Raw genomic sequence first — 14,614 nt, 5'->3', positions numbered from 1 at the left:
CCCTGCCTGCCCGCCATCCCCGAGGCTGTGCCCATTGCCACAGGGCTGCCTCCCTTGGGCATTGTGACACTGATCTGTCACCCAAGTGGAACTAGCCAATGTACAGTGTTTTATTAGGCTTTTTTAGCTTTGATTCTGTGTTGTCAGTGACCACTTAATGCTACTGTCCTCCCCAACACAGCATTCAGTTAACAGAAGTAGTGAGGAATTAGAGCCCTCCCAGTTCAGCATTGCTGATTTAAATGCAGTCACTCCCTTTTCTGAGGTGGGAAAGGCCACAGGTCTGATTTTCCTATTGTGCCAATGATTTTCCTTCTAGTAAAAACTGCGAACAAAGAAGTTACACAAGCAGAAGGAGAGGACCAACCCCATGTTTTTATTTCCATTACTTGATAACTCCAGTGTAACAAAAAGTGAAATACCTGCTTCAGCGACTCCAGGTTGCCAAGCACTTCAGCCATGGGGAGAGCAGTTGGGGTTGAGAGGTCGGACCCCAAGGCCCAGGTGTGACAGGCACCCCTCAGGTGGGAGGCAGTGTGTCCTTACCCGTCCTCTGCTAGGGTTGGTGAGGCTGTGGCATGTGAACGTGTAGCACCAGGTCCTGACTCTTACTGGTTCTGCACTGGGCATCTCTAGGCAGACCCAGATTGCTCAAAAAGAGGATGTGCATTCCCCTCAAATTATCCACAAGGCCTCTACTTTTTATCTGCAAAATCAAGTGTTTTGATTCCAGCAGTGTCCTTGGTCAGCAGATGGCCCACGAAAATATTTCCCCTGGATGATATGAATGATCAAGTAACAAGAAAGCTGGAAAGTGTGTGGGAGGAAGAGGAAGACAAGCTCTCTTCACAGGCCTTGTTTTGGGATAAGTGATGTATGTTAATACTGTGTCTAGATACATTATAAGCTTGGTAAGTATAGAAGGCAGAAAATGCAGAGGTCTTGTGTAAGGTAAAGGTTTTAACTTGGCATCAAGTCTAGCACAGCTTGGGCTGACTTGGAAATCTTGCTAGTACTTCTAATTATAAAACAAACAAACAGAAATCTCTGAGAAATCTAGTACTTAAACATTGTTAGCTAATTGATTATTAAGGGTAAAATAAATGTTGTGGAGAATACCTTAAGAGCACAAAGCTTTTTTTTTTTTTTTTTTTAATACTAAGAACTCTATCTTCTATACTTTTGCATTCTAAATGTCTAAATAGCAAGTGCTTTACAAGTTTTAATGCATTTATAACATTTCTGAGAGACAGAGGAATACCATTGTTTTCTATTTTACAGATGAAGAATGGAGACAGAGGATTTGGAATGCTTTATTAATGACCATGAGTTGGAATTGTCGTTTCTGGGTTGTTAGGCCACTGCGCTATATCAGGCAATACTTTCTACTGATTTTTTTCCTCTGATTATGGATAATTCTAGATAGAAACATCAATAACATTTCATAAAAAAAAAAAAAAAAGTTAGGGTACCCTTCTCTCTTTCCTTGGGAGACCAATAGTGAGATCTCCCCCTCTTCTTTAAAAAAGGCTAGGAAATAAAGCAGAGGTAATCATAGACATCTGAACTGCTTTCAGGAGATTCTGCTCCTTATCAACTTAGCCCAGAGCAGAAAAATCTGTTCTGAGAATTTTGGTCTCTGATGGGCCTCCTAAGCCAAAAAATACCAGCAACGATATACAGCAAGAGGTTTTGCTCTATATCTCCAACGTGGTTTTAATCTAGTCTCCTCACTCAGCTAGGCAGAGAAACTTTTGGACATGGGGATACAGTACCCACAGGACTAGTAGAGTGAAAATCTTTTCCCAGTGCTGAGCAAACAGGATGATATCCCAGATATAAGTACCACTAAAATCAGATTAAAGACTACCAACACCTTGCTATAGCTCTACTTAGGCTTATGCTTTAAGATAAATTAATAGAAGCCTATCAATCTCACTCTCCCATATGCCATATAATTTTTTTTCCCCAGTAACTGCAGCTCTGCAGACTCTTTTGCTGATATATAGGATTTCTAGGTATATTGTTAGCTGGTTGAAATAAAGCTATGTTTGATATGAAAATTAGTAAAACTAGGATGAGGGCCTGAAACAAATGATGATCTTCATATGGCCTGTTAGGCACTAGTGTAGAAGCCATCAGGAGACAGCATGTAGGTAGCCAGGCACTAATGTTATAAAAAATGACAGCCCCTTTGCAAGAGAGACAGAAAACATCCATCTAAATTGCACCTTCTCCCTTGAAAACACAACACCTGGCCTGTTTTTCGACTCAGTCAAATCAGAGAGCAAATACATTCATTCACAAAAGAAGGCAAACAGGTTACAGCTTATAACATTTAGCTATTCACATATACAGTATACGCTCATTCATAAACACTGTTAGTATCCTTGCCTCTATTCCCTGAATATATATTCATCTTGATCCCATAAGAAAAAACATCTCTTGTAACAAGAAGAATCTCAGCAGCTCTAAGTCACATGGTGTTTTGGCTGCCAACAGGGGTCACCATGAGGAAGGAAGAGAATCAGTGGAGGTTCTTTCTGTAGGATTTACCACAGAACTGTCTTGGGGAACAGCCTGAAGAAGGTGCTACAAACCCTTTGTTACTTATGATTTCCATGGCCCAACTGTTTCAAGCCATCACTAGTAAAGGAAATGTGGTGCCATCAGTAGCTGTGGGGAGAATCAGAATTATCTCCCCAAAATGCTGCAGGTTTTTTTCCTGGCCTTCTATAAATGAGCCTGAATCCCTCCCTCCTTCCAAACACATACTTCTTTCCAGAATACAACAGATTTTTTTTTTTCCTCTATAGAATAAAACAATGTAAGATTATACAAATGAAACATTGCTGACTTTTCCACTGCCTTTTGCTGCAGCATTTTCTATTGAATGGTATTCTCCACAGACACATATACCTGCATATTTATAGCTTATCTACATAGATCACGTTTCTCCTGTGCACCTAAATTCTGGACTTTTCTCCAACTCTACTGAAGTCTTTATAATCTTTTCTTCTCCTCTGTAGGTTAAAATATGTTTTTGTTTGTTTGTTTTTTAAAGTTTGTCTTTCTAATAGATAAGACAAAAGCATAAAAATTTAAGGAATCAATTGCATTATTTCTGACTTGAACTTATGTGGTTAAACTCTTTGTATTCATAAACCTGTACTGCTTATAAATTCTTGATATAAGTGGATGTAATCAGAGTTAGTCATTGCTTGCATTGATAATTTTTATACTTCAACTTTAAAAATATATATATTATAATGATCAGTCTCTTGGAATTTGTTTTATATTTTTCAATCCTTTTGTTTTTACACACTGTATAGCTCTAATAAGATAAAAGGAATATATAATGTGAAAATGTTTTCTGCTTTCATCCTCTTTCAAGAATTAAAACTCCTCCGATGTATTATAGATAACTGAAAATTTAAAATTATGGGCTCATTTTTAACTTAAAAAAGAAAACTCTTTCAGTGCAATTCAATCCGGGAAGTCTGAAAGATAAGAAGAGCTGTTTTACAGCATTCAGATAAGGTCCTTTGCAGTGCTTTGCAATCAGGCAAGATTCCTATTCATTTTAATAGAAATTTGCAGCAGGGTACAGGGCTTTGATATTGAAAACTTTCATATATGGAAAGCATGGATATAGGAAAAGAGGTTTTTTATTAAACAAGTAAAATATCTAATAAGGAATCTGACTGGAAAGAGTGAAATATAGGGAGGATACTGTCATCTCCACTAGCTGCATTGCCCTGGATTTGTAATGTTATATAAAACCCTAATTTATACAATTAAACAAGATTATTTCAATGGATAATGGACAAATGATAGACATCTGCACAATGAAGTACATTGAACTGGAAAATTCAAGATCACTGTTGAATGTTCTTGTTCATGAATACACATAGTTATATCACGACAGTTTTTTTGCTGAAAAACTTCTTAAACATACGTAGATACATAAATCATACATACAATACATAAATGTATGTATATTTATATTGGCTTCAATAAGAATTCTTATAGTTTTGAAATTAGAATTTGCTCTCGGTAATTTTTTTAATTTGTCCCAGAAAATGCTGAAATATCATGACAGACTGAAATTCAAATCTTATGTTTTGTTTCTAGTTTGTGTTCTTTTCCCATCATTAAATGACATCTGAGTAGCAGTTACTCCTACTGACATGTCATAATAACTGAAATATTCTGTTATTCATATTTTCTTTCTAAAATCAACATGAACAATTGAATGGTACCTTGATATGGAAAAAAAAAAAATCTGTTGCAAAAAAAAAAAATAAAAATTCAGCATAGGAACCTCAGAAGACAAGAAAATCTATTATAATCTTTGGAAATATGCCTCCTGTGTCTGCTGTAATGAAAACACTGTGAGAGGCACATACCCAGGCATCTTTGTATTGATTCACAAAACTCCTACTATTTACCACATAGTTGTAATGATTTCAAAGAAAACCTGAAATATGGACTAAAGGTGTGCTTTCAGAGATGTTTCTTTCTTGCAGTAAAACCAGACCATTCCCATCCTCTGCTTTATTTCATTTTCCCTGAGCTATCCCATACAACTGTTTGGAAATCAGTGTGATAGGATTGATTTCTGCCATTTTCTGAGCTAAAAATACTTCAGAAATGTATTTTAGCTTATTTTTACCATGAAGGGGATAGTCTGTTTTTTTTGTTTTTCCATTGATCTTATATTTTCCTCTTTAATGGTATGCTGGTAGAAATGAGAGAGCAATAAATTATGATGAAGGAAAGGGAGATGGGATGTTTCAGGTCAGCTTGTCAGTTTAGGAAAATACAGCCAGATTACAAAGTTTAAGGGCTGAAGAGACTGACCTGCAGAAAGCTGACATAACTGGTAAGACTGCAAACTGCTCCAGTCACAACAGAGATTTCCTAACTCAAATCAGGCTTACAGTCTACTCAACAGCTGTGGTAGCATGACCTTGTACTAGCTATATTTGGGACAGGTAACTGTAGCCACAGCAGCTAGGGGGTCCACTGAACTAGAATGACCGTGAGCATCTTCTATGAACTACGTCTGGAAATAAACACGGATCTGAAAAAGCTCTTTTCTTTTCTGCTTTAGTTGCTATTAATTTCAAGACAGTCTATTTCCTGACCTAGTTCATCCATATTGTGGATAAGATTTCCAGCTCCCTTCATTTTTAATTACTCAAAAATCACAAACTATTTATTGAGGAAAAAAAAAAAGTGACTGTACATACTTCTAAATAAGCACACATCCACAAATCTTCAAAATGCTCAGGTTGGAATACTTCACAACATAAGCATATCATACCGAGTAGATAATTACTGGCTTTCTTACTCTTCTTGCCATTCTGCAATTTGCATTTCATTTTGCCAAACTGATAAGCAAGAAAATATGGAAAAAGAGTGACAAAGAAAGCGAACTTGAAGTGCCACCCTTAACAAATTAAAAGACAGTAAAGATAGTTTTAATGATATTCTCTGGAATGACTTCAGTGTCAAAGCATATTGAAAAAAAATTATGAAGTGCTTCAGAATAGGCACGTAATAGACATTTAAAGCCCTAAAATTTCCAATATGCAAGCATATAATTAGGACAGTGCTATATAATAAACACCAATTAAGCCAGAACAATCACAAGGGGAATAACAAAATGAACACTAAAGCAGGAATAGTAAAACCATCTGCACACTGAAAAATACCATGAATTCAAAACAGTCTGTGCATAACTGAATACCTGAAAAAACTATTTATTACCAAACTGGGTAGAGTAGGAAAAGGATGCCATAACAAAAAAATTCTTACATAACTGTCAAACTGATATTAAATTAATATATATGCAATACATAAGAATTTGCTTCACAAAAGACACTGCAAAAGAAAAAAAGTGAGAGTAAGAGAACCTGCAATCAACTGGTTACAATGTGAAGTTTAGGTCTGCTCACTGGCACATTGAGCTTGCCACATTAGCAAGAACAATAGGGTTTTACTCGTCTATGGAGATTTACTGAGGATCTTCGTTTAGTGGCTCACCTCATCATAGGCACATAAAACATGGAAAGCAACAGCCCACACCTGCAACAATTATTTCACCTTCTTTCTAACTAGTATCAATCCATCTCCTTCACATTCCTTTTTGATAACATATTGTATTCCTAATTATCATATCTAAAACACAGAAGTGTCTTTCATTTTCTCCTATATGGACTTCTTGCTTCCTTTGTCCATTAAATAAAGATTTTATTCTCACGACGACTTAAATCTAATTTCATGAGGAACTACGTCAGTGGTAAAATTCACATCAACTGGTATCTGCGCCAAAGAAGTACCCAAAAAAGCTATATATAACCCACTAGCTGTCACAGGAAACAAAACCCTAACCATGAAGGAAAAATGTGTGAATAAACTGATGGCTTTTCACAGATGAGTTATTTGAGGAACAGTACTTCTGTTTCATCTGGCATCAGAATTGCAACCTGACATACAACCTTTGGGTGCCTGTCAATGCAGGTAGCCAACAAACAAGCAAATTCCCCTCCCAGAGCTCTGCAAAGTGATGGCATCAACAATAATGACAAGAAGGAAGAAGATACAGAAGAGGTAAGAAGGACAAGATGCAAGGGATGTAGTTTAGTTAGCATGCGGTCTCTCTAAATCTGGGAATATTTCTCAGCAATGAATTCTTCCTCCTTTGATCACTCCATCCTATTTGGGAGGGTGCTCATCAGCCCCCTGACATGGTGGCAACACACCAGTGGCTCCTTGGCTACAAATGAAAGAAGAGCTGATGACTATTATTTGTTACCCCGCAGTCTCAAGGAGAATTGGTACTCTGATGCCCTTCTCTTGTTCTTGCCAACCCATTTCCAGCCTGGTTTATCAGATAACCAAACCCTTGTAATTCGCCTTTCACTGCAGATACAGCTGGAGAAAAAGCAAAACAAAGCAAAACAAATAAACTTACTTCACCAGCCCATACGTGCATGAAGGGAAAATTTCACTCTTGCTCCCTTTCAGTCTTCCCCGAAGTACAACAGTCAGCGCAGATCCTAAAACACAATCTTCTTCTGATCCACCAGGTGGAGAGGGAGGACTGAAACCAGCATTTGGCACTGAATGAATGTCAGGGCCAAAAGGAATGGGGTGTAGTTATTATTCCATCCCCGCCATGCACATGATGCAACTTTCTCCAGTTTCTGAATAATATTCTCAGCTGATGATCCTCACTTTCCAGGTGCAACAACAGATTCAGGAGTGACCTCTCTGCAGAAACACCTAGACTTTTCAAAACCAGAACCTCAATTTTTGTGCTATAGTAATAAAAAGACATCTACATGAGATGCTGGACATAGCCTGGGAAATAGGAGATCTTGCCTCGAAAGCAAATTGGTTTTAATTCTTTACATTCATGTCCCTTCTGGACCCTTCTAAATTTTTGCCTCTGTGTTGTTTAACGCTAAATGATAAATTAAATATTAGAGTCCTGTAGTTTTTGACAATACATTGTAAAAGCCATCAGAGAAAATAAAATATTATACTCAACAATATTGATCAGTGTAAATTATGCATGACTCATTTTGAATTACTTCTATAACCCAATATTCTCCTCTTGCTAGTGGGAATAAATTAATTATAACATTAGGAGCCATCGTACAAAGGTTAAAAACAGGCATGCATGCATTCAATCTACAGAAAACTAAAAAGTTTAGGTTAATGAAATGTCTGAGGAAAAGAGTCTCATTAATTAGCAGGTTCACAGCATTCTTCACAGCTATATTTTAGAGATGCCAAACTGTAATATATTAATGCTGTAGGCAAAAGCTGCATCTCCATCTAGAGAATCATTTCAAGCTTATTTTATTCAATCTTGGATTTTTTTTTTCAACTGATTTGTATGCTATAAAGCACTGACTCTTCTTCAAAGTATTTCATGAGACAGAAATGAAGTGGAATGTTTATGGCCCTGTACATAATGAGATAAAGCTACTGAAAGAACTCTAGTTATATTTATTTTTTTAATGAATTTCATATTCAAAGTTTCATTAACACGCTACCTGAAATACGTGTTTATAGATTTGTTTCCTTTGTCAGTATAATTTTTTTTTTTTTTTTTTTTGGTGGGGGGAGGAAGGGGAAGGAGGAGGAGGAGTGTTCATCCAAACCCACCGGATCAGCAGGATTCTTTCCATTGACTCTGGTGAATACTTTAAGACCTAGTTACCAGGAAAGAAGTGCAGCACTTTGCAACCTAAAAGACTTGGAGCCTTCTGTATAATATGCAGAAAAGGCATGGATTGAGAAGTATTGGAGCTAGCTTATGACAATGTCCAACCCTCAGTTGTGACCTGAAAGCCATTTGTGAATAGATTTTGTAATGATTCATTTTTTTTTCTCCTTTCAGTCTGCCTTTTGGAGAATGTCAATAATGTTACTGTTCATTGGGATTGTTTTTGTGAGATGGGCACCTGTATTTTTTAAGCAGGAAATTTATTCTGTCACTGTGCATCACCTCTAAGAACCAAGCAGTTAAGTAGCATATGTGGTCCTGTGAGTTGTTTTTGTTAGGAAGAAAAATTGCTCCTGGAGGGAGGAGCAGGAATGGGTGAGCTGCCAGGCTCACAACCAGTTCCAGGGATGGGGACTTCTTGTTCTGTGCTTGAGTGGGCAGGAGAAGGAGGAGCTGCCCACTGAGCCAAGTTTTGGGTGGCATGGCTCCCAGTAAAGAGTGTACCAGGGTAGAGAGCAGAGCTTACTGGAGGCAGCATTTCTTCAGCTGACAGACAGTTCAGAATCAAGCTCTAACTTTAAAACTCAATCATCTGAACTGGAACTGAGCCCATCTGGCTCATGGCTCATTTCAAAGCTGGATGCAGCTATGTCTATGAACAAAGCCCCACCTTGGTGGACGGGTGCTTTCTTAACAATTCAACGTTCTTTTTCTAGATAACACTGCACTCTAAAATCTCCCCCACTGTTACTCAACTTGTTCCATAACTTTTTGTTGTTGTTGTTGTTGTCATTATTTTAACTTTCTCTCCTTCTGAATTTTTATTTTATTTTTTTAATTCTGTCACTTCACATTGCTGATCAGGTTGAATATTTACATTCTTTTTTTCTGGCTCCATTCTTTGAGACAGGTCACCACTCTCCTGCTGGCTGTTACACTGCCCTCAAATCTTCAAGATTCCTAACCTATCCCATTAAAGATGACACATGCAGTTTAGCTGGAGCAATTTAAACAGTAGGCCTTCTATCAGTTAAAATACACTGAGGTAGACTGGGTAGCAGTTATATCTGTAAGAAAGGCAAAAGGCTGTAGAGTTACCAGCAGATATCTGCCGTCTTTCTCATTGACTGTGTGTGTATTGTCCACATTGTTCTGCATTTAGTCTACCAGTCCTCAGGGAAATACTTCAGTCATCTGGGTAGGTTAGCTTATTTTCAAGTCTTAACACCTACTTGAACATATTGGGTGAAGCCTTTATTATTTCCAGTAAACAGGTTTATCTCCCGCTGACCTCTCCAAGCCTACTCACCACTCAAAAAAATGAAAAAGAAAGCCAAGAACCCACAATCGTTTTGTGTGGGCTGCTGAAGAGCTGGGGGAAACTTTATCAGCAGTAACTTGGGCTTCATTTCATCCAGTGATGCTCCTTTTCTTTCCTCAGTTCATAACATATAATGAAATATATATTCTTCAAAGAGCAACCAGACAGATAGTAAGAGCAGGAAAAAAATAAGTTAGATTCAGAAGATATAAAATATATATATATATATATATATATATATATATATACTCTGTTTGATTGCAGAAGACCAGAAGACAGGGCAGATGGACCAGATAAAGTATAAATCAGCACAAGTCCTTCACTTGATAGAGCTAAACTCTACACCATCTGACAACCTGACCTGTTTTTACGTTTGTTTAAAAATTGGTTCTAGTTTAAGACGTTTTGTAGAAGCATTTTTTTCCTCATTACTTCCTCAAAGTAAATCTGGCAATTTTGCTGACCAGAACAGTTTTTCTCCTCTTTAGTTCAGGAAGAATGGAACACAAAAAAAAAAAAAAAAAGAGAAAGGGCAAAAAAAAATGTGGGTTTTTATTAGATCTTTAGTAGATCAAAATATCAATTATCATGAGTATTCTAGGGATCCTATGGGTAAGTTAACAATAACCTATATGAGGGCTGAAGATTTTATTGCATACATATATGTAAAGTATAAAAGTCTAATACCTCTAATTAAACTGGACTCAGAAGGAGACAGATCTTAACAGAGAAGCAGAGTCATACCGTTTCTGGAAATTTTCCAGTTTATATGTGTCTCTTCAATAATGTGGACCTACCAGAATCCCATGTGTTTTGCTAGTCAAAACATTGGGGAATATCCAAAATTCAGCTATCTTAAAATACCATAATATGCACTATATATACCACAACACCTTCAAAACCATAAGCACAGAGCCTGATGCGTTTCATACAGCCCTCTGTTCCTTTAAGGAAAATCAACTGAAAATCAAATGCTTTAAATTAAAAGAATTGTTTTGAATAAGAACTGAAAAGCCAATGCTCCATCTGCTCTGCATCCACGGTGAAGGTGTCTTGCTATATCTTATAGGAATAGGGGTGTGTCTTGGCATTCAATACATGACAATGCATGCACCTCATGTTGAGCAGTATGCCATGCTATGATTAACTCTTTGCCTTCCCCTGAGGTTTTCCTGGAGGGTGGAAACTACAGACTAAAAACATCCATGAGCATGGAGTAGACGGGTGATACGGAGAAGACTGGTAAAGCCTTTAGACACCCTTTGCTCCTTCCTTCTGTTGTGTGTTTCTTAATGGTAACAAAGGCATAGCTTTGCATAGTATGCACAAACTAAATCTTTTATGATACTTTTGAGCACTACAGAAATCTTTGATCTTTGAGCAAAAAGTACTTAATTGCTTGAGACTGCAATCAGGGTCCTGTTTATGTGCTTGCTTAATTCTCATCTTAATCAGTCACTCAAATCACCTGGAGTTTAAGTGTTTTACTGACCCAAGCTCTAAAAACATCTTTAACTGAAGTTGAGTACTCACTCAGCCAAGTACCTAGCCTCATATTTCCAATCAAGATAGCCTTCCAAACCATAAGGATATCTGGGGACATTTTTTAACATTTGACACACAATAAAAAAAAATCCATTGACTTGCATACCTAGCAGGTGGGGTTCCCATTGTTAGAACTCAGCACATGTATATTCTGCAAATACTGTTTGGTTTGTTTTTACATCCATCTTGAAGATTAATAACAACATAAACTCCACTTCACTTTTCACCTATCTTAACTCACTATTTCTCAGTCTTTTCCTGAAGAACCCATTTTGAGGCTGTACAAGGGACTTGAAGCTACAGAATTACATTAATATATATTCAGGCATGGGATTGGTGATTGTTCAGATTCTTCTTTCACTTCCTTCATTTCCAGTGTTGTAATTTATTTCACCGGAGATATTTCTGATGTATATTTTAAAAACAGAGAAGTTTGAGGTACCTAGCATTGGCTTGACCAGTGTCTGACTATTTTGACATGCTGAGATGGCCAAACTAAGCTTGTTTTGATATCATACATTTCTTAATTACAACTATCCAAGTTTTTTTATTTCATTCTTGAAAATCACTTGCCACTTTCTCTTGCCCATCAGAAGGCCACAAAAATCTACTTTGATTAATGAAATTTTATTCCTAATTTTCAAGGAAAATGTTCTGAGTTTTAACATCAAGGCAGTTCAATTAGACTTCCAGTTTCTGCAAAGCAAAAAATGTATTTTAAGAAATTATTTCAGTTCTAAATGCAATAAACTCCCTTTTAACACAGGAAACAAACAAACAAACAAACAAAAACTAATACCACTATTTGCAGGAGCTAGTATTAGTCAGTTCTTAATACAAACAAAAACAATCACTCCAGCCTAATTCTCCTAATTTCAAAATTTCTCCTAATTTTAAAACAAACAAAAAGAAAATGGATAGATGAATTGTGCTCCATGGCTCAATAGTAACTGCATTACAGTCCATTTTTGGACTTCCCAAGGGAACAGAGGCTCCAAGGCCATGTGGGCTACATTATACTGGTGTAAATCCCTGTATGTTCAGGGAGCTCTACTGGTTTAAGCTTTATCTACAACACTGATTGTAGTCTTCCTCTTTGGCCTGTATCCATCATTTACATTTTACCTTTTCTACATAAGGCAAATGAGTACCTACAGGTAGATGAGGTAGGAGCTCCCTCCACTCCAGCTCTGAGCTGCTAGCCATGAGATAGCTCTTGTTGTCAAGTCACTTGGCAACAATGGCTGAGTTAATTAGCTTTGCTGAGACTGGACATATTAATTTGGGTTTTAGGGAAAGGTCTTAATGCAGAAAAGTTCCAATAGATACTGATACATAATTCATGTGTGTGTCATATTTGTGTTCAGTTTTTACAAAGTATACCTTCTTATATTGGTGATGATCTTCTTAAAACCTTGCCTGGGGAGTTTGGAATTTTCTGTTCCATTGCCCTGAACTTCTCAAGGCTAAATTACTCACAAAGACACAGCTGCAAGGCTACTCTTTTCACTCAGGAATCAGAAGTTAAAACAAACACATCATAATATTTTGTATCAGTTCACAAATTATGTTAATTGAAATTTTAGGGTTTCTCTTTTTCCCCTACAGTGATATATTCACTGGAATAGTTATGGGCTAATTGTAGCTGGAGTTTACTGACTGCCACAAGATTTGTAAAAAATCAGTTTAGTCTGCCAATTGTTTATGATATAAATTTCACTATGTGAAACAGTCTTCTTGACTAAATATTGTATTTGAATAAATACTGAGACAGATTGATATGCTTAAGAACACATTAATAAATTACAATCCATTCAATTTACTTGTGCTTTTTTGTTTCTTAATCTAAATAATGGGTTACCTCTCTGCAACAATATTTAGAGCAAGTGCAGTTTGTCCTTGATACCCAAAGTATTCAAAGGCAAAGTTTGGTTGCCTTTAACCAAAAAAAAAAAAAAAAAAAGATCAGATTTCCCTTTGCTGACTCATCTTAAAAACATTTCAAACTCCATTGTCTGAACATAACAGAAAAATACTACTACTACAAAGCTAAGCCTCTGTCCTTTGAAGATCAGGTAGCACAAAAGAGAAGCATTCTCGAAGTGATCAAGTTTTGTGCATGTTGCAGTTTCCTCAACAAGGTTAACCCCACATTGGCATGCTTAGCTATAGTGAAAGGAATAATTTGTTTTCTGTATTGTTGCTATGTTATAGTTTATGTGAAAAGGCTGCCCTCTTCTGACAACTTTTTTGTTTCTTCTAAAATCTTAATATCTTTTTCTCATCTCCAGTTATACTTTATCATTTGTTTACCTGTACATTTTATTGGTGGGACCATTGTCTCTTTCCTTACAATTGTATTCAGAACAATGTAAGAAATGTGGAAATAAGAAGAGTAAATATACTATGCAGTTAATATGTAAACGGTATGTGATTGATAAACATGGTAAAAATCACTGCTTCTCCCCCCTCTCCCCCCACCAATTACTCAACCAAGTGGGCAGGAAGCACGTGAATATCTGGTATTCTGGAGCATGGAAGAAATACTAACTGCCACAGATATCACACTTTCACTTTTTAAACTTGTCACCTTCTCATTTTCAGATGCACACACAGTATGGATACACAGTGTGTTTGGTCACTATTTGCCTAAGCCTTTGAGTTTGAACAAGGACTGTGCTTTTGACACAACCTTCCCTACTTACCACAGTCTCATTTGCATCACAGATCCATATCTCAGCACAGAGTCAGTTGCTTTCAAAAGAAATTGAACTGAAAGTTGCCTTCTAGGAGTACACCTAATGCACTCTGATCAGTATTGGCAAGTCAGTGAGTGGAACCAGAAGAGATTTTGAGGAATAGCTCAAGCATACAGCAAAGGTATGGCGAGCAATCAAGTCTCACATCAACTGCTACCCATCCCCTCCTTCCTGACCACGGTAGCTGACGGCCACAGCCACTCTCTCCAGCTGCACTGAGGTTGCAGCAAGTGAGGTACCTGAAGGCTGAGCATATTTAAAAACTACCATGTTACTTTTTTTAGGGCATAAAGCTCTTTATTAATGTTTCTCTCCTACACTCCTACAGTACACAGAAGGATGCAGAGGTCGAAATTGAAAAGGGAATTTGATGTCACAGTGCAGAGCCTCTTTGGCAGTGGCAGTGAATCCAGAGCTCTGTGGCAGTAGATATATAGACTTCTTTCTTGTGAGAAAGGACAAACCAGTTGGAATTCAGAACAACTAAACACAGACTTTTAACTGTAAGCCCATTTACCTCATTGATAAGTTAATGTAAAAAAAATATGTATTAACAGTCCCTAAAGTAAGGATGGACCCAAGAGTCCCTCTTCAATTGAATACTCCCCTTGATGGGCGTACCTTTGCTTTCTCTAGCCCAGTTAATCATGGTCCCTATCTACACACCAATGAAACATCAAGAGGAGGGGGTAAGAGCTCCCAGCCCAGGACAGCTTAGAGCATGAGGGCAAAAGCACTCCCTTG

The sequence above is a fragment of the Anser cygnoides genome, chromosome 1 (genome assembly GCF_040182565.1).
Source record: "Anser cygnoides isolate HZ-2024a breed goose chromosome 1, Taihu_goose_T2T_genome, whole genome shotgun sequence".
NCBI lineage: Eukaryota > Metazoa > Chordata > Aves > Anseriformes > Anatidae > Anser > Anser cygnoides.
This window is presented reverse-complemented; position numbering follows the sequence as displayed.